This window comes from Rutilus rutilus (assembly GCF_951802725.1).
Source record: "Rutilus rutilus genome assembly, chromosome: 3".
NCBI lineage: Eukaryota > Metazoa > Chordata > Actinopteri > Cypriniformes > Leuciscidae > Rutilus > Rutilus rutilus.
The window spans coordinates 56,472,301-56,497,003 of NC_140211.1; the positions used below are offsets into that span (position 1 = coordinate 56,472,301).

At 37.4% G+C, this 24,703-nt stretch overlaps 1 protein-coding gene across 8 annotated transcripts in view; it reads left to right on the forward strand.

Annotated features, from left to right (window-relative positions):
• myo9aa (myosin IXAa) overlaps positions 1 to 24,703 on the forward strand; it is a 205,631-nt gene that overhangs the window by 5,471 nt on the left and 175,457 nt on the right. The gene's annotated exons all lie outside the window — the stretch shown is intronic.

Here is a 24,703-nt window from a genome sequence, read left to right on the forward strand (position 1 = left end):
GGCTATTACTATCATGGGATTAATATTATAACTTTTATTGTAGCAGTAATGTAGACAGACACTGTAACTAAAAGAGTTTTGAAAATTTCTTTGTTTAATTTGCACCAGATTGATGAATTTAACATTAAAAAGCACAAAATTTTCTTACGAGGGGAGCATGCCCCCGAACCCCCCTAGAGTGCCAGAGGTCCACTCATCACAGTGATCCAAAAGTCCTGTGACAAACACTGGTAATACTATGCCAATGCAGCTGACAGGTTTTTGGGGGGCATTTATCACTATGGAGTATAATTCAATTCTATTAATAAGTCAGAATTTCATCTGTTCGAGTTAACTCTTACTCACTCATTACATTTTTGGGGGGTGGGGGGTATATATGCCGCATGCCCGCATCCTTCTCACCTTTTTTACCCCTGACCTGTTTTCATGCCTGAAAGAAAAAAAGCTTTTAAATATGTCGTTTTGGATGAGTTTTAAGGGATAAAATGATTGACTAGGAGGACTTGCATCTAAACCAACCAAGCTTAAGCTGTTTTATCATCACATTTATGTCTTAAATATTTCTCTCTTGAATATGTCAGCTGGACTTCAGACAGTAAGTTATTTAGCTGAATTGCAAATTGCAGACGGACAGCTGAAAGGGGAGTATGGCTCATATTCCCGCCTGTAAATAACTGGAAACAACAGTAATTATTACTTTTACCATTTGTCTGAAGCCGTTCTGTATCTCAGACACGGGCTAATGCGCGTTGACAGGTCATTGTTCGGTTACCAGCCAAGCCATTTTTTGTATAAAGACGTTCATGCGATTGCCTTATTATTTTTGCTTACTTTGTGCATTTTGACTTCAGAAATATGTGCACTGGCTTTCCAAATTGACCACAATATGTGCCAGTCCTAAATTATCATTGAGCAATAAATCATCGTGGATTTAAGGATCTTACAGGCTGTAATTTTTCTTGGGAGCTTGTTTTTGAGATGATCTGAAATTCAAAGCTTGGTGTTATGTTTGTCCAATCCAAACAAATATTTGGAGTGGATTTGGATGTTATTCAGGTCCGTGTGTTGTTGTCAAATGACTTTTAAGCCTCTTTAAACTCCCAGCAAAATCATTCACTGAGAACATTAACGAGGGTTTTTCCTCATAGATCGTGACATTCACGCAAAATTGAAAACTCTGTCATCCGTTGTTCACCCTCATGTCGTTCCAAGCGCATTAGTCTTTCGTTCATCATTTGAAACGCATATGAAAATGTGTTTAATGAAACCATGAGAGATTTCTAGCCCTCCGCTGAAGGTTCATTCACTTTAATACTCCAAAAAAAGTTCTTAAAAACATTGTAAAAGTAATGCATATGAATTTAATTCTAGTCTTCTGAAGAGACACAATTGCTTTATGCTTTTATTCACATATAAACATTGATCAGCGTTGAACCTCATTGGGTCTCTTAAGCTTCTGCTTAACATATTTGATGTGCTTTGTTTCTGCGTTGATCAATGTTTATGTGAATGAAAGCCTAAATTAAATATGTTCATATTTTTGTTCAAGACTTTCTTTTATCTCTTTCTGAACTTTTTGAAAACGTTTTGAAGTTTTGGGTGATTGGACTTTCAGTGGAGGGACACGAACATCTAAAAAATTGTTTCGACGATGAGCGAAAGTCGTATATCGGGTTTGGAAACGACGTGAGAAAATAATGACAGAATTTAAAATTTGGGGAAAACTAACCCTTTAAATATAATAGTCTTTATATAGTGTATGATAACTTTCATTTATGATAAAGCATTCTCTTGCGTATTGATTAAAACTCTAGATGTACAACAAGTGACTTACTAATGCTTCACATTAAAGATTTAGATGATATTTTGGTAAAAGTTTTACTCCTTTTAAGGTGTGTAAAAAAATAAATAAAAAAAAAAAGAAGAAAAAAAGTTTTGTTTAAAATCAAGTACATGACATGAGATGGTGGTATATCATTCTTAAGAAAAATATTTCGTTTTCTAAACCGTTACTTTCTAATTTAAACCTTCATAATAGATACTTTTTTGCATAAGATTGTTCAGACAAAACATAAGAAGAATTCAAATTCTTGCAAATATTCTTCCTAAAATTATTTGTAAATAACCTCTTAGAGTGAGGATAACCTCCAACTTCTCAAAATCCCAAAAGATAAGATGTTTAATGAACTTATTGAGTTGCTTAAAAATATTAACACTAACACTAGTTACATAAAATACATATTAGGTCCTATTATTAGGGATGTGCCTGAGTAATCTGCGTGATGCGACTTTTCTTTTTTGCTGAATTTGAAATTTAGATTTGAGAGAATCGAGATATGAAGTCAGAATTGTGAGAAATAAAGTCGCAATTCTGAGAAATAAAGTCGCAATTGCGAGATATAAAGTCAGAATTGCGTGTTATAAAGTCGCAATTCTGAGAAATAAAGTCGCAATTCTGAGAAATAAAGTTGCAATTCTGAGAAATAAAGTCGCAATTCTGAGAAATAAAGTTGCAATTGGGAGATATAAAGTCAGAATTGCACGATATAAAGTCGCAATTGCGTTTTATAAAGTCCGTCTTTTTTTCCCTTAGAATTGGACTTTATATCTCACAATTGTGAGTTTATAATTCTGAGAAAAGATGTCAGAATTGCGAGATATAAACTCGCAATTGCGAGAAAAAAAGTCAGAATTCTGACTTTATAACACGCAATTCTGACTTTATAACACGCAATTCTGACTTTATAACACGCAATTCTGACTTTATATCTCGCAATTCTGACTTTATAACACGCAATTGCGACTTTATTTCACGCAATTCTGACTTTATATCTCGCAATTCTGAGAAATAAAGTCAGAATTGCGAGATGTAAACTCGCAATTATGAGATAAAAAGTTGCAATTATCTTTTAAAATGTTTTATTTTGTGGCGGAAACAAGCTTCCATAGAAAATAGCAAGTCCAGTCATTTAGAAAAGTAGAAATTTTCCTCTACAAACAGTGTGATTTAAGGCATTATTCATGTTTGTAGCGTTTCAGGTTTTGTTCAAACTCCTAAACTTGATTATGATCAATAGTGATGTTTTGAAATAGTTTGGATGTAATAGTAAGCCAACTTAAGTAGGTAAAGTAGGTGGCTGTCTGTGTCTGCTCTTGATGAATGTGCCGCAGCAATAACCTCTTAGAGTTAGGATAACCTCCAACTTCTCAAAATCCCAAAAGATTAGATGTTTAATGAACTTATTGGGCTGCTTAAAATATTATCACTAGCTACATAAGGTACTATTATTAGGGATGTGCCAGAGTAATCTGTGTGATGCGACTTTATTATTTTTTGCTGAATTCGAAATTGAGACTTCAAAAACAAGTCCAATAGGGACCTTTTTCTATTTTTTTTATTTATAATTACGTCATTTTTGGCATAAGTCTTGTAACTTATATAAAGAAATTTCTTAACCTCGTGATTTTTCGGGAATCCAGTCTTTGAGTCTTAGAAGAAAGGCTTGGGTCTCGTTTTCTTCATCCATTTTACTGTCGTCTTCGAGGTGAAAATAGCAAATCCAGTCATTTAGAAAAGTAGAAATATTTCCTCTACAAACCGTGTGATTTAAGGCATTATTCATGTTTGTAGCGTTTCAGGTTTTGTTCAAACTTTTCCCCGAACTTATTTTATTAGATTGTCCTGGACTTAATACAAGTCGAATGCTCTTTTATGACGTTACCTCACTTAAGGACTTATTTAGGAAGATTATGCCTGAAAAGGTTTTTTTTTTTTTTTTTTTTATGTCAATTAAAAAAAATCTTGTATAATTATGACTTGGTGTTTCTGTTAGTTTGGTTTTTATTGTATTTATATGATATTTTGTACTTTTGTAATACAATTTTTGCCATGAAAATAGCTTTGAATGCTCAAACCGATCTGAATCTGAACCTTTGGTCAAACTCCTAAACTTGATTATGATCAATAGTGATGTTTTGAAAAAGTTTGGATGTAATAGTAAGCCAGCTTAAGTAGGTAAGTAGGTGGCTGTCTGCTGTTGATGAATGTGCCGCAGCAGAACAGGTGTTGACAAGCCACTTTTTGTAGTCTGAGGCCCCAGTAAAGGGGGCACTAAAACTGGGCCGTTTCTCTAAAGTACAGGATCGTAAGGGAAAAGTGGGGCAGCTCTGACCTTCTTATCACAGTGAGAAGAGACCGCACCTGATCTAGTTGAGTTAAATGGTCAGTCTTCACCAGTCCTGCTCAATATCTCTCTTTCAGTGTTTGACAGGCCGCAGAAAAATGTCAGAAACTGCTGTTTGAGGGGTCGGAAAGATGGCTTATCGTGTCTCAAATCTTGGATACCATCTTAACTTGAGCACTCAAAGGCAACAAAAACAGGGAAAGGCTGTAAATATACATTTAATTTTTAGTGTAACCAGTAAATTAGTTGTGGCGAACCTCCTGTTACATCATGTTCTGACCCCTTGTTATTTTCTATCTAGAACATAGTCACCAATACAAAAGAACAGCTTACTCTATTTCATGCAACAAAAGTGGATGGTGATTATACTGTCAAGCTTCAAAAAGGACAATAAAGCAACATTAAAGCTCCATAAAACTGTGGCCTAACCATGCATGATGCAACAACATTCCAGCTGCGATTTATCTGTCCGCACTGAGCACTTTTCCTTGTGGATCTTGGGAGATTTATCATAGAATACGTTTTCTAAAACTCCCACAATGAATTTCGTCTCGTCCATGTGTGAAGTTTAATACTCAACATCTTTATAATTTACTTGTATAGTACGAGACAGAGAAAAACATGAAAGGAACAAAACATAAACAGTAGGGCTGGGTAAAAAAATATTGATTTCTCGATTTTAATCGATTCTCATTTTTACGAACCGATATCGATTCTTAAATCCCAAGAATCGATTAGTCATCCTGTTCTCAGTTGATGAATGATTGGAACATTGTAGCGCATCTCATCCAATAACTCGCAATAATCTTTGTGCTTTGTTACTATTGATATGAAACAAAGTCTCAGATTTCAAATCACGGCCATTTTCTTACGAAATTCCAAAACATAAATACCGTGTTGGTCGTGAGATCGCTCTAGAGAAGCACATGATCTTCTCTTCCGGCTTAATAATACCAGTAACAGCGCAAAATAAACATGAATGAGCATCTGAAAGTGTGTTAAAAGACAGAGTACAACTTATCGAAGTCCGTATCATGTCACATGGAATCGCTCAGTGTTTCAACCGTGGAAAGACGTCAGTAAAACAGCTTGTAAACAATGTCATGTAACGTCACATTTACCTCAGAAAAACCATATCCAGTTCCCATAAACTCGTCAGTCAGCTAGAAATATTAACTCTAGAGAGGAGCATTTTGCTAAATATATGCACCATATTACATATTCATTATAATTTTTAATGTTCTTCAATATTTAATGCATGTTTGAATAAATCTGGCGGGTTTTTATGACAGCCACCATTTAAATGTTTATATTTCATATGACTTTATTATTATAGAAATAAATAAGTGTAATTTATGTGTCTGTATACAAACCAGTTCATTTTTACCTTCAATATTATAGTAGGCTAATGAAGCTTATAGGCTACAACTGACTCCCATAGTTTACAGCATTAGTGAAGAGATTTGTTTTCCTTGAGAAAATTTGCCATGTATTGTACCTGATATCCAAAATAATCAATATTGAATCGAAATCGAATTGCAAGCTTGTGAATCGAATTGTGAAATTTGTGTCAATACCCAGCCCTAATAAACAGCTTTGCTGTTAGGCAGCATTTTCAGTATAGTTCACAAACGCTCATGCATCCACACCAGTAGGTGTCAGCAGGGCATTAACTTGTTTGCTCATCAGTCACTGTGGCTAGTGGTTTCCCAAAGTTACTAGCCACTCAATTTGGCATTAATACCATGGGGAAAAACTGCCATATAGATTTTTTTTAATGTTATATTTCATAATTTTGCAACAGGTTTATTAGGCTTCTGTCACTTTAAGTCCTGACGCACGGATCAATTATACTGTTACACATGCGTTTTCTTCCTCAACTGTTTACATTCACTTAAAACATAACTGAATGTGTTTGTGAATACTCACCCAGACCGCCAATTTTACAATTATTTTGTGTGATTTTTTAACCGTTTAAGCGCAATAAGCAGCAAAAAAGAACTCAATTTAGTCCTGAGAAGCGGCTTTATGTGCGCACACTTTGGGTGTTTGAGCACAAAATCTGCAGGAATGAGTCAAATAGTGCACAATACATGCAATTCCACGCTGAAGTTCAAGCCCTGTTGCACCAACAAATGAAATGAGCCAATGAAAGGAGTGAGTGAGGAGAGGCGGGTTTGTGTTGAGAGAGAAAGCGCTGCTGGTATCGTGTATCTATTCTGTGGGAAATGAGCATTGGAAGTGTTTCAGATATTTCAGCCTTGATATGTATTGAAAAATCAATACACTACATTGCACTTAGTTTATTAATTCAGATGCCTTTTTAAAAGACTACAATTGAAACGTGTAGGCTATATATTATATATAAAGTTCAACCCGCCGAAGTGGCTAGCAGTAGTGACTGCGTTACACGCCACTGTTGAAGTACACCTGCGTTTGGTGGGTTGGCGGATGCTAATGTCAAGCCCTGGGCTCCATTAAGACCATTGCTGTTGGAACAAACAGAAACTAAACTGCTAAACTAAACCTTAGACATCAAGAAATCAAAAAAATAAAATATCACATGCCCCCATAGTCTTTAATTAAAAACATAAATGTGCCCTAACTGCCCTAACTAAAATAAAAAATGTAATTCATGACCATTTAAAACAAACAAGTAATTGTAATGGACTGAATTAGCATGCAATTCATGGAATAACCCTCTGAATGTGTGTGATTGTATTTGTTCCTTCGGGGGTTAATAATATCAGTGAAGTCCAGCTATCTGGTGTGTGTTTGTTCATCCTTCTGCTGGGCTTCTTGTGCCCTCAGGCCTCGTTCTGCTCAGTCTCGCTGTTTGTCCTGAAGCAGAGCTTTCTAAAGGGGAAATGGTGTGTGCATAATCCTTGTTACTGATATATCCAGCCACAAAACATCTCATTATCTCCCCGTAATCCTCATTCAACTCGCAACGTGTCCTAACCGGGTATAAGTATGCAAAAAAATACTCACAGCTATTCTGGAGGTGTTTGATTTTGAGATTTTGGACCAATGAGATTTCATTGTGGGCGGAGCTATCCAGCATAATGTGTTTGTTTTTTTACTCTGTATTGTTAAAGGGTTAGTTCACCCAAAAATGAAACTTCGGTCATTAATCACTCGCCCTCATGTTGTTCCAAACACTTAAGACTTATGTTCATCTTCTGAACACAAATTAAGATGTTTTTGATGAAATCTGAGAGATTCCTGCACCTCCATTGACAGTCTACGCAACTACCACTTTGACGCTTCAAAAAGTTCATAAAGAGATCGTAAAAGTAATCCATATTTTCTCCATGTTTCTCTGTGCCGTTATCGTTGCTATTCTTTTACATTTAGAATGATTTTTACAACTATATCTTTGCCATTATAAAGTTATAATGCCATTTTATTGCTCTTGGTGTGAATGTCCCTTTAGAGTCACAGTGCAACACCAAATGTGTTTCCCTGTTTTTTGTTTCCTATCAGAATCTCGCTGGAATAAGGTGGGAGCTAATTATGACTTTAGGGAAGGCTGTTCACTGCATCTGTTTTCATTCGGTACACGAAAAAGCGTAGTGTGTTAAAGGTGCGGCATGCTCATTAAAGTCAATATGAGCACAATAATGTCATGTTTTGGTTTTGGATCTGACTCACTCTTCCTGTGCCGCCCATGCTGGGGTCTTTGTCCCGGGAACGGGCGCCATGGAGAGGACGGGAAAAGTACCATTGCCATGGTTGCTTACATGCCAGGCCTCCACCTCTCTGTACTCGCTCACTGATTTCTCTCTTGTTCATTATTTAAACCCTATACAACCTAATGCAACCCGTTTCATTCATCATCAAAACACAAATGAAGATTTTTATTTTTTGTTGAATGAAATCTGAGATCTGCATTGACGCCGGCGACGCAACTTCCACTTTGACGCTTCAAAAAGTTCATAAAGAGATCGTAAAACTAGTCCATGTGAATTAAGTGGTCGCTTCATATGATGAACGGATTGAATTTTAGGCTGTCATTCACATAAAAGCATTGATCAGCGAACATAAACACAAGCTCAACCTCACTTGCAAGAACAAACCTCATTGGTTCTTGCTGAAGCTCAAACACGTGCTGCGTAACACGAAAACGAACCCTATTGGTTCTTGCACATCAAGAAAGCATGCTTGATCTTCCGTTTACCATAATTGATGTGTGTGTTTATGAATGTTTGTCAGTTTTTGATGTTGAATGTCAACTATGAGAATCTCTATATTGCCAGTTCCTTGAGCTTTCTTGACCTCTCATTAGCATGCTAAAACTACCGATTTTGTTGACGGTCTTCATCAGCTGTTGTTGTGCTGAGGTAAAGCTGTTGTGCTGAGGTAGCTGCTGCTATGCTGTATACGATAAAGTCAAGAACTATGAATTGTTAAATATGCTTGGGTCAACACTGCATTGAACATGTGGCCTGCGCTCTCCTGCTGAATAACAAAACCCAGAGGATCCAGTAAGCGTGCGTAAAGCCTTGCGTTGCAGTAGATGTCAACACCGGCTCTGAACGCACCTGTCAGCGTCTAGCGTTACTCATGCATGACTGTGTTATAGCGTGGGACGCTGGGTAAACAAAGCACAACTGCAGCTTCAGGAAGGCTTTGTGTGCTGTCAGAAGGCTCTGTCTCTTTAATTCCAGTGAAGATTGTGACGTGGGCTTGAGCACATGTGCCGAGGTCAGCAGACACACTGCAGTGTCGCTCAGCACCGATCACATGTCTGTATGCAGGACTGCCATTGGCTAACGACTCCAACTTATGACGGCACGGGTCAGAAGTAGCCAGATGCAGGGTCATTGTTGTGTCAAGTCCCTGAAGGCGTCCATGGAGATTATATTGCCTATAAAACATGGAATTTTCTTATACATTCATGACATTTTTTGACGGAGTATCTTTAAAGAGGTTTTTTTTTTTTACTTTAATGCCAGGTACACACTGCCCCGATCTCCACTTGCCGACAGTTTCTGGAAATCGGAGACAAATGTCCAAAATTGGAGGCAAAAATAGACACACGTTCTGAAATGTGTTTTGACTGACGATCTACAGCCAATGAGAACTGCAACACATCCGGGTTTTTTTTGCTGCAAATTGGTGCACAGACAACTTGGATCACCAGCTTCTTGCATGCATCATTTTAACAAGAAGAAATCCAGTATTGACAACTCCTGCCTCATGCATGATCTTTTGCAATTTCCTGCAACAGTTCTCGAGTGTTTTGTTGTGAAACACAGTTTGAGTTGTCTGCGTTTCTTCCTACTGAAATGTTGTGTAATGTGTGACCACCTGCGGTGTTTACCACTGGATTTTGTGAAACTGTAGTGTGAAATTGTGTACATCTGAGTTAAATTCATCAATCTGGTGCACTCCCTTGTTCCAACCCTTGTTCAGTGTGCAAATCGAACACAGAAAGAAGTCCGTGCATTGACTTGTACCTGAACTAACTTAGTTGTGATACTAGTTGTAATACTAATAAAAAAATAATGATAATAATGTTATAATATTATTCCTATGACAGTAATAGCCATATATTGTAAAACAAATGCATTTGAATATAAATTAAACTTTTGTAATTCGTTTTGTCGTAATTTCTACACTTGAAAGAGAGAGGCTAAACACGTGAGCTTTTATTTTGGCGGAAAGCAAGTTTACAAACGCGTCTCATTACAAATCTAGTGTAATCGTCAACTATGCAGATGTGAAAATAAAACATAACTGCATTTCCAAAATGCACACTAAACTGCATTCAATCACTGTGAACTGAGACGCGGAGCTGATCGTGTGAGCGTCAGTCTTCTGATAAGGACACAAAGCCTTATCGCGCTTTCGATTTTAGTTTGTTTGACTAATGCCTCAAAACACAGCTTTAAAGACTTCTATGTTATTATGAGAAGTTTAAATTAGAAAGATTAATGAATGGGAAGCACTGAAATCTGTTTGTGGTGGTCAATATTGATGATGTGACGCATTCGTTGTAGTCTTGAGTTTTCTTCCGGGAACAAACACGTTTATTCCTCATTTAAATAATTCCCGCCCAAGGCATATATGCAAAGTAAAGGGGCGGGGCCTGATTGAGTTAGTTGGTAGTGTGTTGAAACTCGTGGTTATGGTAAGAGATGTGACATTTCCTAAACACGCTCAAAGCGCTCGACCAAACGCAACACTCTGCTCCAGCCGACCAATCAGAGCACAGTGTGGTTTTCAGAAGGAGGGGCTTCATAGAGACAGGAACTAAACAGAGCGTTACTGACAGACTGGGAAAAGAGGTACTGCAAACATTGTCAAATATGGAAGAAATAATGTTTTCTGAACTCAAGCATGAAAACCTATAGGCTATTCCTCAGCTCAAGCACGTGAACAGTGAATTGCCCGATAAAGTATTGAGAATGTGAATTGATTATTTTTTTTTTTTCTCTCTAGGCATAGTCTGTTGATTCGATTAGAAACATTGATGCATGTGTGAGTAATAGTGTAAGTAGGAGTTTCCTTAATGAACTCATGATGTTCAGTTCTCCTGTACGAGAGGTCAGACCAAGATTTATAGCTCTGTGATATGACTCATTCACTCCTTGGTGAAGGTTTCCACAAATTATCATTGCAAAGACTCTCCAGACCACCGTGTATGTTCCTGATTCACAGCCCTCTTGTGTAGCTCGAATGAAGATGACTGCACTATACACACATTATATGATCAATAAGTTATGACATTCAGCATATGGTTTTACATTGTTTTAACTCATCAAAATAAGTTAAGCAATTTTCAACTTAATTTATACAAGGCTTAACTCAATTTAATCTAATCTAAGTTGAAATGACTTAAACATCCAAGTTGATTGTACTTAAATTTAAGGCAGCAACTTGTTTTTTACAGTGTAGCGTCGGGCCGTCATGATTGCTCGCCGCAGTTGACTATCTATTACCCTCTTCACTGGCCTGTCTAAAGGCACCGTACTTATTGTTTACCCACAATCCTCATTTCTGATTCAGAGCCTGATCGATAGTAATGATGCATTACTCTGCATCTCTCTGTGCACCCTGGGGGATTTTTACTGGATTGATGAATAGACAGATCAACGTTTCAGATACTTTGCTGGTAAAACCCTTGTGGACTAATTGTTCTTTAAGATCACATTATTATTTTAGTGGACAATGGATTGAAAATGATGTACAGATACAGATGTGTTGCTTTAAACAGCGTCCTAACCATGAGTGAGTGAGCGATCGACAAGCAATGCATTTAATCTCCTTCGTTTTTTATTACGACCAGGACAAAACATGCCATAAGACATTTTGAATTTCTCTTTTCTTTCACATTGAGTGAAACCATAGATAGATAGATAGATAGATAGATAGATAGATAGATAGATAGATAGATAGATAGATAGATAGATAGATAGATAGATAGATAGATAGATAGATAGATAGATAGATAGATAGATAGATAGAACAGGTCAAAAGTTTGGAAAGATTACTATTTTTAATGTTTTTGAAAGAAGTTTCTTCTGCTCATCAAGCCTGCATTTATTTGATAAAAAATACAGAAAAAAAATGTAATATTGTGATATATTATTACAATTTAAAATAATTGGTTTTCAATTTATTATACTTTAAATTATCATTTATTTCTGTGATGCAAAGCTGAATTTTCAGGATCATTACTCCAGTCTATCACATGATCCTTTAGAAATCATTCTAATATTCAGATCTATTATGAGTGTTGGAAACAGTTCTGCTGCCTAATATATTTGATGAATAAAAGATTAAAAAGAACTGCATTTATTCAAAATAATTTTTTTTTTTAATAATATAAATCTTCTTTACTATCACTTTTTATCAATTTAACACATCCTTGCTGAATAAAAGTATTGCTTTTTCAAAAAAAGAAAGAAAAAAAATTACTGACCCCAAATTACTGATCAGTAGTGATATTGTTGTTACAAAAGATTTCTATTTTAAAAAAAATTGCTGCTTTTTATTTTTTATTTTTTTAACTTTTTATTCAAAGTATCCTAAAAAAGTATCACAGGTTATGAAAAAAAATATTAAGCAGCAGAACTGTTTCCAACTTTGATAATGAATCATATTAGAATGATTTCTAAAGGATCACGTGATAGACTGGAGTAATGATGCTGAAAATTCAGCTTTGCATCACAGACATAAATGATAATTTAAAGTATAATACATTGAAAACCAATTATTTTAAATTGTAATAATATATCACAATATTAAAAAAAAAAAAATCTGTATTTTTGATCAAATAAATGCAGGCTTGATGAGCAGAAGAAACTTCTTTAAAAAACATTAAAAATAGTAATGTTTCCAAACTTTTGACCTGTACTGTATAAAATACTGACAAAACGTCAGAAAAACAGAGCAGTGTTGGGGAACAGTGCATTTAAAAGTATCATGTGTCACACAAAGCTACTTATTACATTACATTACATTGTTACTTTTTGCAGAAGCTTTTACATTATTGTTCTCACAAAGAATGTCTCCTCCAGGATGATACCACTATGCCTGTCAACAACCTTGCATGTATACCTTTTGTTCTGCTTCCAGCAATACAATGGGAGTCTAGTTTTGTTTAATCTTTTTGTTCACTTGTATTGATCATGTGACTGTAAAGGGAAAAGCAGAAATTCTCAGTTTGTGTTTGTCTAATAAATAGAGAAGCAACTAATCTGAAAAAAAAAAAAAAAAAAAAAAATAATACTTCTGTATTGTTCTGGTGAGAATAAAAATAATAATAATGTTTTGCTTCACTCACTACTTTCAGACATCTCTGTAACACGCAAAACTGGCAGTCTAACAGCTCCGACTTGAAATGCTTTCTTTTCCTAATAAAGTATTCTTTCTTTTTTAAGACAATGTTGATAGCGTTGTGTCCAAATGTTGACACAAACTGAAGGACATGCCGTTTCTCTACAGTTTTTGGCTCGTATGCCTGCATGTTTCCTTCTCCCAGTCCCTTCAGGCCGATACGAGCTTGAGCTGAGCTCTGTGGGGTCAGCCAGTCTGATTTGTCTCTTTTGCTTCCAGTTCTAACATAAATATTTCAGCGTTGTCTTCCTGACTATGATGAAACTGTGTAAACGTTTCATTTTGGCTTCAGTTATCCTACACAATGTAGTCAAGTGACAGAATCAACCTGCTTGTTATATAACGCATGGAAATTCCCCGTCTTGTTGTCTGAGGATTGAAGCGTTTTCCAATGGCTTTAATCCTGGGAGAACAGCAGGGTCGCATATATCCAGATGCTTTTCATAGTGGTTCGTAACGGTCTGAGCGTGTACCCAAAGCCTGTGATGCATTTGCTTTGCAAATCCAGAGGTTTTAGTCTGTGCTGGGATGGGGACTGACGTCATTCCCCCCGTGTTTCTGTGAAATGGGAGATTGTGACTCCCTGACAAGCTGCTGAATGACTGGAGACGGAGACGAGAAATCATCCCAACCCTCTTTACCATCTACTTCTCTTTCTCTCAGTCCTGGAAAGTGCTCTGTGAAAAGTGTTCGGCTCACTTACTTAAAAACATGAAGTAAATAAACGTAATGCTTAATTGAAAAAATTAAGTTATGTGAACTAGACACCCGGGATCCGACCCGGGACCCGTACGGAAGATCCCGGGCCCTATGCATAGGCAGTCCTGATGTCATTTGAATGGTAGATCTCCCTTGCTTTGTCATACAATAGCCGCGTTTCCATTACAGATTTGCGCAAAACTTTTGCAATATTTTCTAAATGTTGATAAAAAAACGGCTAGCCTGACGTCGTCAAACTCAGATTCTAGTCAGAATGTGAGTCTGATACGGCTCCATTGGGCTGTGATTTATGGGGCGTTTCAACCGAACCAGGAAGGAAAATGCACTCAATTGGATAGACCTACAACCAATCAGAGCAACGGAGTAAGTGACGTATGTTCTTCATTCATGTTTCCGATCGACAAATGCCTTGATTGCTGTCTATCTTCTATAACAGACGCGATGGCGGAATGTACACATGATGTTTTACAAGCGAAGTTCGGGAGGAGCACGTTCAAATAATCAATCCAATCAACTTGTCATCAAACAATTACCGTCTACGGTCTACACCAGTGGTTCCCAATTCCAGTCCTCGTGACCCACTGCTCTGCACATTTTGTATGTCTCCCTTATTTGACACACCTGAACCAGATCATCAGCTCATTAGGTGAGACTCCATGAACTGAACTGAGTGTGTCAGATAAGAGAGACATAAAAAATGTGCAGAGCAGTGGGTTACGAGGACTGGAATTGGGAACCACTGGTCTACACTATCAGCATGAGAGGAAGCATATATTTATTCACTCTGTCAACTCACCTATCATTCCTTGACCGTTTCCAGCATCCCTCCACTCACTCTCGGCTTGTCCTTCCACAGCCAGGAATACGGGGGGAGTACTTTGGGTTCGGGCCGAATACGAGCCCGGAGCCTCTTCTCGGACAGCATGCCAAATATGCATTTATTCTATCTGACTTATTTGTAAGTGTGAACTCGTGAAATCTCAATTCTCCAGTGGCAGTCGACTTTGTTGTAAACGAATTCAACCCAAGCGCTCTTTGGTGACATGGATGATTGTTACTGTTGATCATCTGTCCATCGTTGTATAAAGCCCGCCCTGACAATTTGATTGGTCCGAACAACTTTGGTTCGGGCGTAATAGCTCCTCAACGGATCAAGTCCAGACCGAACTTCCCGACCTAAAGATTTTGTGGGCGGGGCTAAGTTCAGCTGGCATCCAGGCTAATTGACGGCGTTTCCATTAATCAATGTTATGCAACTAAAACGTAAAAAAAATTTCCCCCTTGCGATAAGTCATTCCAAAAATTATGGCAATGGATGTTGGTAGGTTTGTGTATATCGCAGCCGCCGCACTAGACTATTATTATTATTATTATTAATGGAAGGAGACGTATGCGTGTTATCCAAACATTAATGGCAAGGAAAGCCCCTTATACTTGAGAGCGGCTCATATGAGGTGTTTCTGGCTGTTTCTCCCTCATTTCTGCTTCAAGGGTTGATCAAGTGGCATTTATCTGTAGTTTAGAATCCAGTATTCTCGTAATTCTTCTGTCTTTAATGAGTTTGATAAAGAACGGATTCGTTTTCTGCCCAAACATCCCGCTCCATCTGGGCTTGGTGAACCTGTAAATGTGCAAAAACTGTTTCCATTGCAGGTTTGCGAAATATTCCATTTTCGAATTGCCTGAAAAACCGGCTCATGCGAACGTAAAAACGTGTTTTTTTGTTTTTTTTACAAAATTGACGTGTTTCCATTGGGCGTATTTTCAATTCGCAATTTCAATTTGCGCAATTTGAAGGGTAATGGAAACGCGACCACTGACCAACTTAGTTGGTCTTAGTTTTGTCTCTGCATTTCGTTTCATTGTTGACTGCTATTTGTATTTTGACATCAAATTAAGTGAGACGCATAATAATTAAGGCTTTATTTATTTATTTATTTATAGTATGTCTCGGTATGTATATTGACGTACTGTCAAAGCTATATACATCAGTGAAGTACATGTTTGTAATGTAGTAGTTTGTGAATAGTAGAGTAGTCCTACTTTCCCTTTGAAGAGACTTCAGGAAATGACAGTCCAGCGGCCTCATATCCAGTGAGAGAGGGAAAGTAAAGGACAGGGAGGGACGAGACCGGAAACAGACGAGATCGGCATGCAGACGAACTGCTGTGACGCTGCAGTGAGTGGAAACGGGGGGGAATCTCTCTTTTTAAACAGGCCTGTGTGTTCCTGGCTGGCTCTGAAGAGTGGCTTTTGTAGATAAGGTCTCTAGAGTGAAATGTCACAAGCCAACAACGGATATTGTGTCTGAGCGGGAGAGAGTGAGAGGAGGGATTGTCTGTCTGTGCTTTAAACACTCGGATTACTGTCATCCTCTTCGACGGCTCTGACACCCGTCCACATGGAGAGGCTTTACACACCCAGACGCAACGAAAAATCGCCGTCGCTTATTCACAGTGGTTAAAGTGGGATTTGGCAGGTGGGGGAACCCTCAAATTTTGTGTAGGTGCAACAGGGGGAAATGACTCACCGTGGGACTACATATTGAGTATCGTGGTATAGCAATACTTTTTGGGACAAGAGTGGCACCAAGTATCACACCACAATATGGAACAACCTTGTTTTTCACAATGTAAATTTAAACATAAAAATGGGAAGTCCAAAACTGACTCAAATGTGAGGTAGTTAGGGGGGTTCGGGGGCATGCTACCCCGAGAAAATTTGGATTTCTCCGACCCTTTATATGTGCACTTTAGGGCTTTTGAAGGCCAAAATAAATAAGAAATTTATCCATTTAAAACCTTGATTATTTGTCAATGCTCTCTCCTCATCTTCATCTCTTTTTCTCTCAGTCTCCTTATCCTGCCCTATTTCTTCCCCTCCTAAAGCTGAACTTTGACTGATAGTCTTTTCGTTTTCGTCTGTGTCAGTGAAGAAAGTAAACAAAGGCTTTAACCCCTGCTTATTCATCCTTAATTGCTCAACATTCTTCTCTTGCATATTGAATGGAGCTCCTGAAATGACATAATTGCACCATAAATGCATTGTAAACATTCTATAAAACATTTTCATCACATCTTTTGAATATGAAGAGTTCAGATGCAAAAGCCTCTAAGTGCCATTTGAAATTTTCTTCTAGAATGATCATTTTTATCAAGCTTGTATTATATAAGTTCAGTAATTTCACTTAAATGGCAATGAAGATTACCTAGTAATTGTCATTTAAGTGAAATATCTGAACTTAAATATACGAGTTTGATGATAATGATCATTCTAGAAGAAAATTTCAAATGGCACTTAGAGGCTTTTGCATCTGAACTCTTCATATCTAACCTTAAAGGCCCCCTGAAATCAAAATGTAAGTTTTTTTTTTTTTAGCTTTTAGTTATTAATATGTTAGCCTTAAGGTTATGAATAAGCTGGTGTGTTCCAAACAATGGCAAAATTCACATTTAGAAGATTCCGCTAAAAATTCATCAAAAATTTTTATGACATCATCGTGGACTTCAGCTTCTCATCACATCTTCTGTCCAATCAAATGCTCTCTAGAATTTGAAGCCCCGCCCCCTATACTATAAATACCACCTGACCGTTGACGCGTCACAGAGCAAATATGGGTTGGAGTGTGTGTTCGGTGAATGTGATCTCATCAAGTACAACATGTTCCTGCATCAACATTCCAAACAACCAATCAGGTTTGAGGGACAAGTTTACAGTTTGTCAAGTTTTAGACTTACAACCAGGTTGAGGTGCTTCTACATCAGTGTTATTCACCCGTTATTTCCCTCTGATTTAAGGGATAAGTTATGGGTAATGTTAGGTTTAGGGGAAAGGATAGGGTTAGGATTACATTTTTGTACTGAAATGTTGTTCCAGGATCAGCAAAATATGTTGCTCCAGGAACATGTCTTACTCGGAAAAATCACGATGACCGTGTGTGTTCAGTTACTCAAACGCCTGAGTTTTATTCAGTTTTTTCAACTGTACGTTTGTTAAGAATGAATTGAATAAATCCTCTTACTATTGAATCCAACGTATCATCAGCGCTCGGATTCGCTTCCATGGTGCTGTCAGTCTGTGAGGTAAACTAAACGCTATTGGCTATTTGAAAAGGGGGAGGAGCCATTCAATATGTCCCGCCTTAGCTTCCCGTTTCAGTGCAAATTACGTCACCCATCATCATACAAAGACGTGCGTTCAGTGGGCCTTTAAAAACAACCACCTTTACAGTGCAAGGGAATGTTTATGTGATGCTTGGATCTTTATCCATCGCTCCATCTGTGGAAAATAAAGTCTTATCTGCTGGACTACTTTCAGGACACCGGCAGCATCTCTGGGCAAAATCTTGATTTCTGCTTAAACTGCTTTTTCATGTACAGGAATTCAAAACAAAAGCCCCCAAAATCTTCGTCATAAACAAACCCCCTGTATCATATTCACAGTCTGAAGCAGGCTTTTGAGATCAACATCTAGCTTGTTTCTTCCCCCCCCGGCCCATATTGAGATTGTACCTCTGATGTGAAAAGGTAATTTTTTTACATCGTAAAAGTAAGTGTTATGGGTAGTATGTGGAAATGGATCTTGTTTTTCATTTTCAGCTCAGGAAGCCTCTAGTTCCCCTTAATTAATGATCATTTGCCCAGAGGCCTGCGGAAATGTTGTACTATCTGCAGTTTATAAACACAAGTAAGAGCCTGTAGGCAGGTTACAGTGTTACACACACACACACACACACACACACACACACACACACACACACACACACACACACACACACACACACACACACACACACACACACACACACACACACACACACACACACACACACACACGACTGTGCTCTTTCATGCACTCGGATGCTTATCAGTACAGCTGCTCTACTTTCTTTAATGCCGAAAGCATTGAGCTTGGTATAGCAACATTTGTGTTTAATTGGTGTCGATATCTAGTGAAGCAGATCTGGTATATCTGATGATTCAGTGATTTATCAGATTTTTTTTTTTTTTTACAGTTCAAACTGTAGCCTATAGATTTAAAATAAATTTTTTAGTCTTATACTCCATTTTTAAGTGTTTTTATGTCTGATTTTAAAGGGAAACATAACCATAGTCAGATGCATGTTTGCCTAGCAATGTAACGATAGTCAGTGTTGTAATAATTTTAACTTGAAATTAGTTTGATTTTTATTTCTGTGAGTCAGTTTAAAGGAGCTGTGTGTAAGAAATGTATTTCAATTAATCATAAAATGGCCCTGATATGTCACTAGACATTAAGAAATCATGTTCATTTCAAATACTTATATCACTGACAACAGTAGTCCGGCCAGGATATTGTCATTTAAAAAGTGAAGTTGCAGCCCTCAACTGATGTTGATGTTGTCATGTTGTGTTTTGGCCTGAAGCGCCACCCTCCACCTATCTACCAATCACGAAGTCAGTAGTGTTTCGGCATCGGGGTTGCCAGCTCAGCTCTAGTTACCACAGCTGCAGCTACAAACGTTCGTGCTGGATCCTGCAGCCTATCTGGCAACCTCGAGTCAGGGGGGAGGGGGATGGGATACACCGCTCTACAGTAATTTGAAAGTGATTGCAGTACCAGTTTTGGCCACAATCTTACATACGGCTCCTTTAAATTGATTTTATGTTGGTAAATGTTGTTTATTACTATAAATTATATATATATGTGACCCTGGATTACAAAACCAGTCACATGTCGCACGGGTATATTTGTGGCAATAGCCAACAATACATTGTATGGGTGAAAATTTTCGATTTTTCTTTTATGCCAAAATTCATTAGGATATTAAAAGATCATGTTCCATGAAGATGTTTTGTAAATTTCCTACCGTAAATATATAAAACATTTTATTTTTGTGAGTGAATGCAGCAAAATCGCTCAGATTTTGGTGAGCGATTCCCGATTTTCAAATAGTTGTATCTCGGCCAAATATTACTAACAAACCATACATTAATAAAAAGCTTATTTATTCAACTTTCAGATGATGTATAGACTCAATTTCAGAAAATGGACTCATGTGACTGGTTTTGTGGTCCAGGGTCACATATTGTATATTGTTGGATTAGTGATGTTATAGAGACGGCAGCAGATATATTAGGCTGCTGTCACTTTAAGAGCTGCATGATATACTGTTACTCATGTGATGCAGTTTGCAACTGGTGTCGCGCTTGAATGGTTTAAAGTCATATTAAAATGCACACAAATGAATCGATAAGAGGAATCGAAATTTAAATTTTTATAACAATTATCCGATTCCTGACCAAGTATTCATTTTCGATTCCCAACCATATATATATATATACATACATGTGTATGTATATGTATGTGTATGTATATGTATGTGTATGTGTGTGTATATGTATGTTTTGTTTTTTTTCTTCTCAAGCTTGTTTAAAAACTGAGTTCTATGAGCCCAATTTTAAAGTACTAGCGGACAAGTCCACTCATACTAGCTGTCAATTACAGCTGTGGTCATTTGGCTACCCTACCAGTGTCCTTTATTCTAAAGCAAACAGACATGAATGCTCTTCAGAAATTGTCCTGACAAGGTCATTGCCGCCTCTTAGTGTGAGTGGCTGTAGGCGAGGGCTCTCGTCTCTGAACATGTGTGGCTGTTTGACTGCAGGACTGGCCTGTAATTACACATGTGTGAGGGGAGTATGTCCATGGGGCGAGTTGGTGCCTGAACCGGTATGCCCTCCCAGGCCTCTTCTACCCCTCTACCCCTGTCATAAATCAAAGGGCCAGCTGCCAGCGGCTCATTATCTGTGTAATTATCTCATCCTGCAGTCCTGCTTTATCTCCAAGACAGCCTGGGCCTCAGTGCCTTCACCCGTCCTTTCCCAGACAGACCCTGCGTGAGCCGGTCCTCTGATCCTGCGCCCCGTCTTCAACACTGATATGTATAATCACGTTTTTTAATTGGTATTTGAACGAGCTTCTGGCGTGACCACTGTTAGTGAAGGGATACATTTATTTCAACATGGAAATTAGTCTTTATTGAAGAAGAGTTGCACAAATATATACATTTATACTACAATATTTTGATCGTAGAAGCTTCAGGTATTAAAATAAATATGTGGAACTTGGGGTGTAATGATAACCTCATGTCACGATTCGATACATATCACGATACGATATTATTGCGATACTCCAAGATGTATGGTAAAAGGTTAACAAAAAATGTACTGTAGATTAAAATGCTAAATTTGGTATTACATTGGTGTGTAAATGAATAGGATTGGGTTTAGTGCTGGAAACCCAAAGCACAGGACAATAGAGACACCAGAATAACAATATTCATGATTCTGAAGCTGAAAATACAGAATTATTTTAGACGAACATGCTTGCACTCTTTCACTGACTAGATATATTTAAAATAATGTCGGCCACTTTATACTGGTAACATCAGACATTTGGCATTATCAGGACCCACAAATATTCCCCCATTGCATTATTATACATTATATTCAACGTTATATATAGTAATTTAATGTTGTACTGACACCAAAACTCTTGACACATTTTGGGTGAATTATGCACATAATGTGCATTATGACAACAATTATGACATATTGTCACTCTCCACGATAAATATTGATGCATTTTTGTGTTGCGATCTGTGTTCCACATAGGGGTGTAACAATATGAGTTATTTATCAGATCATCCAGGCTGCTCTTTTGCATACAGTGAAAGTGGATGGTGACCAAACATGCCAAGCTCGAAATGTCCCATTTAAAAAAAAAAAAATAATAACTTAATAAAAATGGTGCTTCAAATGATGTATGGTGGCTTTATGTGATTAACTGATTGAAAGTTAAGACATTGTTCCCTGTAAAATGTACTTCCTCCTTTTGAAACAATTCACAATACTCCTTTTTTTGCATACAGTTGAGAATACGGCTCTGTATGCAAAGTTCTCGGTTCTGGCAGGAATCGTATCGGGACACCCTAGGTTTGAACATGCAGAAACGAGAATAGGATTTGAGAGCTTGACTATTAAATCTGGGGGGAAAAAAAATCACTGAACTCAAGTAAAGTGCAGCAGGGATGGTGTGTTTTTGTAAGACATTTTAGCACTTCCAGTTTCATCATTAAAATAAGTGGTTCACACAAAAGAGTGACACACTAAAGAGATCTTCACATTTTATTCTACGACTTGAAATGCATCATCCTGTAATAGCGGCTTGTGATTTGTGAAAAGACTGTTGCTAACAAGTGGCTAAAATAACTGCAAACTCAAACTTCATGGACATTTTTTTTTCTCTCTTTTAATATTAAAGACTAAAAGAGTTTAGCTTTCAAGTGTTACTCTTTTGGTGTAAATCGATGCGTACGGCCGTCTGCCGGAAAAGCTAGTTATTTTAGCTAGTTTGCTTTTATGATGATAGATGTGCTTTTATGATGGATAGATCTATGCACTTTTATCATGGATAGATGTGCTTTTTTGTTGGATAGATGCACTTTTATGATGGATAGATGCACTTTTATCATGGATAGATGCACTTTTATGATGGATAGATGCACTTATGTTGGATAGATGCACGTTTATCATGGATAGATGCACTTTTATGATGGATAGATGCACTTTTATGATGGATAGATGCACTTATGTTGGATAGATGCACGTTTATCATGGATAGATGCACTTTTATGATGGATAGATGCACTTTTATGATGGATAGATGCACGTTTATCATGGATAGATGCACTTTTATGATCGATAGATGCACTTTTATGATGGATAGATGCACTTTTATGATGGGTAGATGCACTTTTATGATGGGTAGATGCACTTTTATGATGGATAGATGCACTTTTATGATGGATAGATGCACTTTTATGATGGGTAGATGCACTTTTATGATGGATAGATGCACGTTTATCATGGATAGATGCACTTTTATGATCGATAGATGCACTTTTATGATGGATAGATGCACTTATGTTGGATAGATGCACGTTTATCATGGATAGATGCACTTTTATGATGGATAGATGCACGTTTATCATGGATAGATGCACTTTTATGATGGATAGATGCACTTTTATGATGGATAGATGCACTTTTATCATGGATAGATGCACTTTATGATGGATAGATGCGCTTTTATGATGGATAGATGCTCTTTTATCATGGATAGATGCACTTTATGATGGATAGATGCACTTTTACGATGGATAGATGCACTTTTATGATGGATAGATGCACTTTTACGATGGATAGATGCACTTTACGATGGATAGATGCACTTTTATGATGGGTAGATGCACTTTTATGATGGATAGATGCACTTTTATGATGGGTAGATGCACTTTTATGATGGATAGATGCACGTTTATCATGGATAGATGCACTTTTATGATCGATAGATGCACTTTTATGATGGATAGATGCACTTATGTTGGATAGATGCACGTTTATCATGGATAGATGCACTTTTATGATGGATAGATGCACGTTTATCATGGATAGATGCACTTTTATGATGGATAGATGCACTTTTATGATGGATATGATGCACTTTTATAGACTTCAAAAAATAGTGCCCATTCACTGCCATTATAAAGCTTGGAAGAGCCAGTTCATTTTTAAATATAACTCAGATTGTATTCGTCTGAAAGAAGAATGTTATATACACCTAGGATGGCTTCAGGGTGAGTAAATCATGGGCTAATTTTCATTTTTTGGGTGAACTATCCCTTTAATGGGGTTGATTTTGTGACAGATGTGTAGTTCATTTATAGTCTACGTTTAGCTTTTTTTATCCTGGCGATTGTATTTAAACTTAAAAATTGTGTTAATCATGATCATGATCATGAGCGTATCATGATAAACTAAATGTATAAGAATCATAAACTTTTGTTGGTCACAGACCCCATTTTCTGCAATAATCCAAAAGCCAATGTAAAACATCTTATTGGGTTTTTGTCGAGGGTAAAGCGAACTTCCAGGTTGGCCTACAAAAATACGCCATCACTGCAGCGTTGTTACGTAGGTGATGACATGAATATTGAGAGCGAACCAGATTACCCCAAATATTCATATTATTAATATTTCAATGAATTTGTCACCTGTTAAATATTTGATTACATTCTTGGAATTTTCCATTTTTCCCAGTTAAACTATTCCTTTAAAGATTTCTATGTTGTCTTGGATGTTGTGTAAGAGGTTCTCTAAAGTAATGCATGTTTTCCCTCACTTTATGTTCAGAATATTTTCCCTTGTGTCTTTATTTTTGGCCGCAGTCCTATAAAACAGTCCCCTTCCTTTACTTTGAAACATGTTTGTTTTGCAACAGTATATCTTTGCTTATTACCAGCAATAATAAACCCAAGCCCAGAGGCAGTGAACATAGTGAGATTATGGATGTTTGTCCTCTGCATTTTTTTGAGGATTCTTCCCAGTAATGTTTTTGTGTGTTTAAAAGTGTGATTTCCTCTTTCCTGCTCTCTCGGAGCATTATTGACTCTTACGTTGACTTCTAAGCGCTTGTAAAAGCAGCAGAACGTAAGGCAGGAACGCCTGGTTCTCCATGCCTCGTTAAACCCTGTTTCAACTGCATACATACTTCGGTCACAGTGCTCTCCTCTGATTGGCCAGTGCTCAGATCCTATGCTCTTATTGTATAGGCATTCTTGTCTCCATAATCAGGGATAGCCGCTCCAGGAACTGTTACAGTGCAAAAGATCTCGAGCAGCGTTGGGTTTTGAAACAAAGGACCCGTTTGACTAATTGACTTGCAGTGCCATAGACGTGGCAGCGCTGTTTGAATGGATCTCTGTTTTGGGGCTGAGAGGGTTTGGAGTTTCCTCTGGGTTCACCGCACAGTGTCAGGAATTTAACTTGGCCTATGCAGAATTATCTTTTGGTGAATCTCATAATAAGTCCTCCTGTAGTCAAGAATTTTATCCATTAAAACGCATCTTT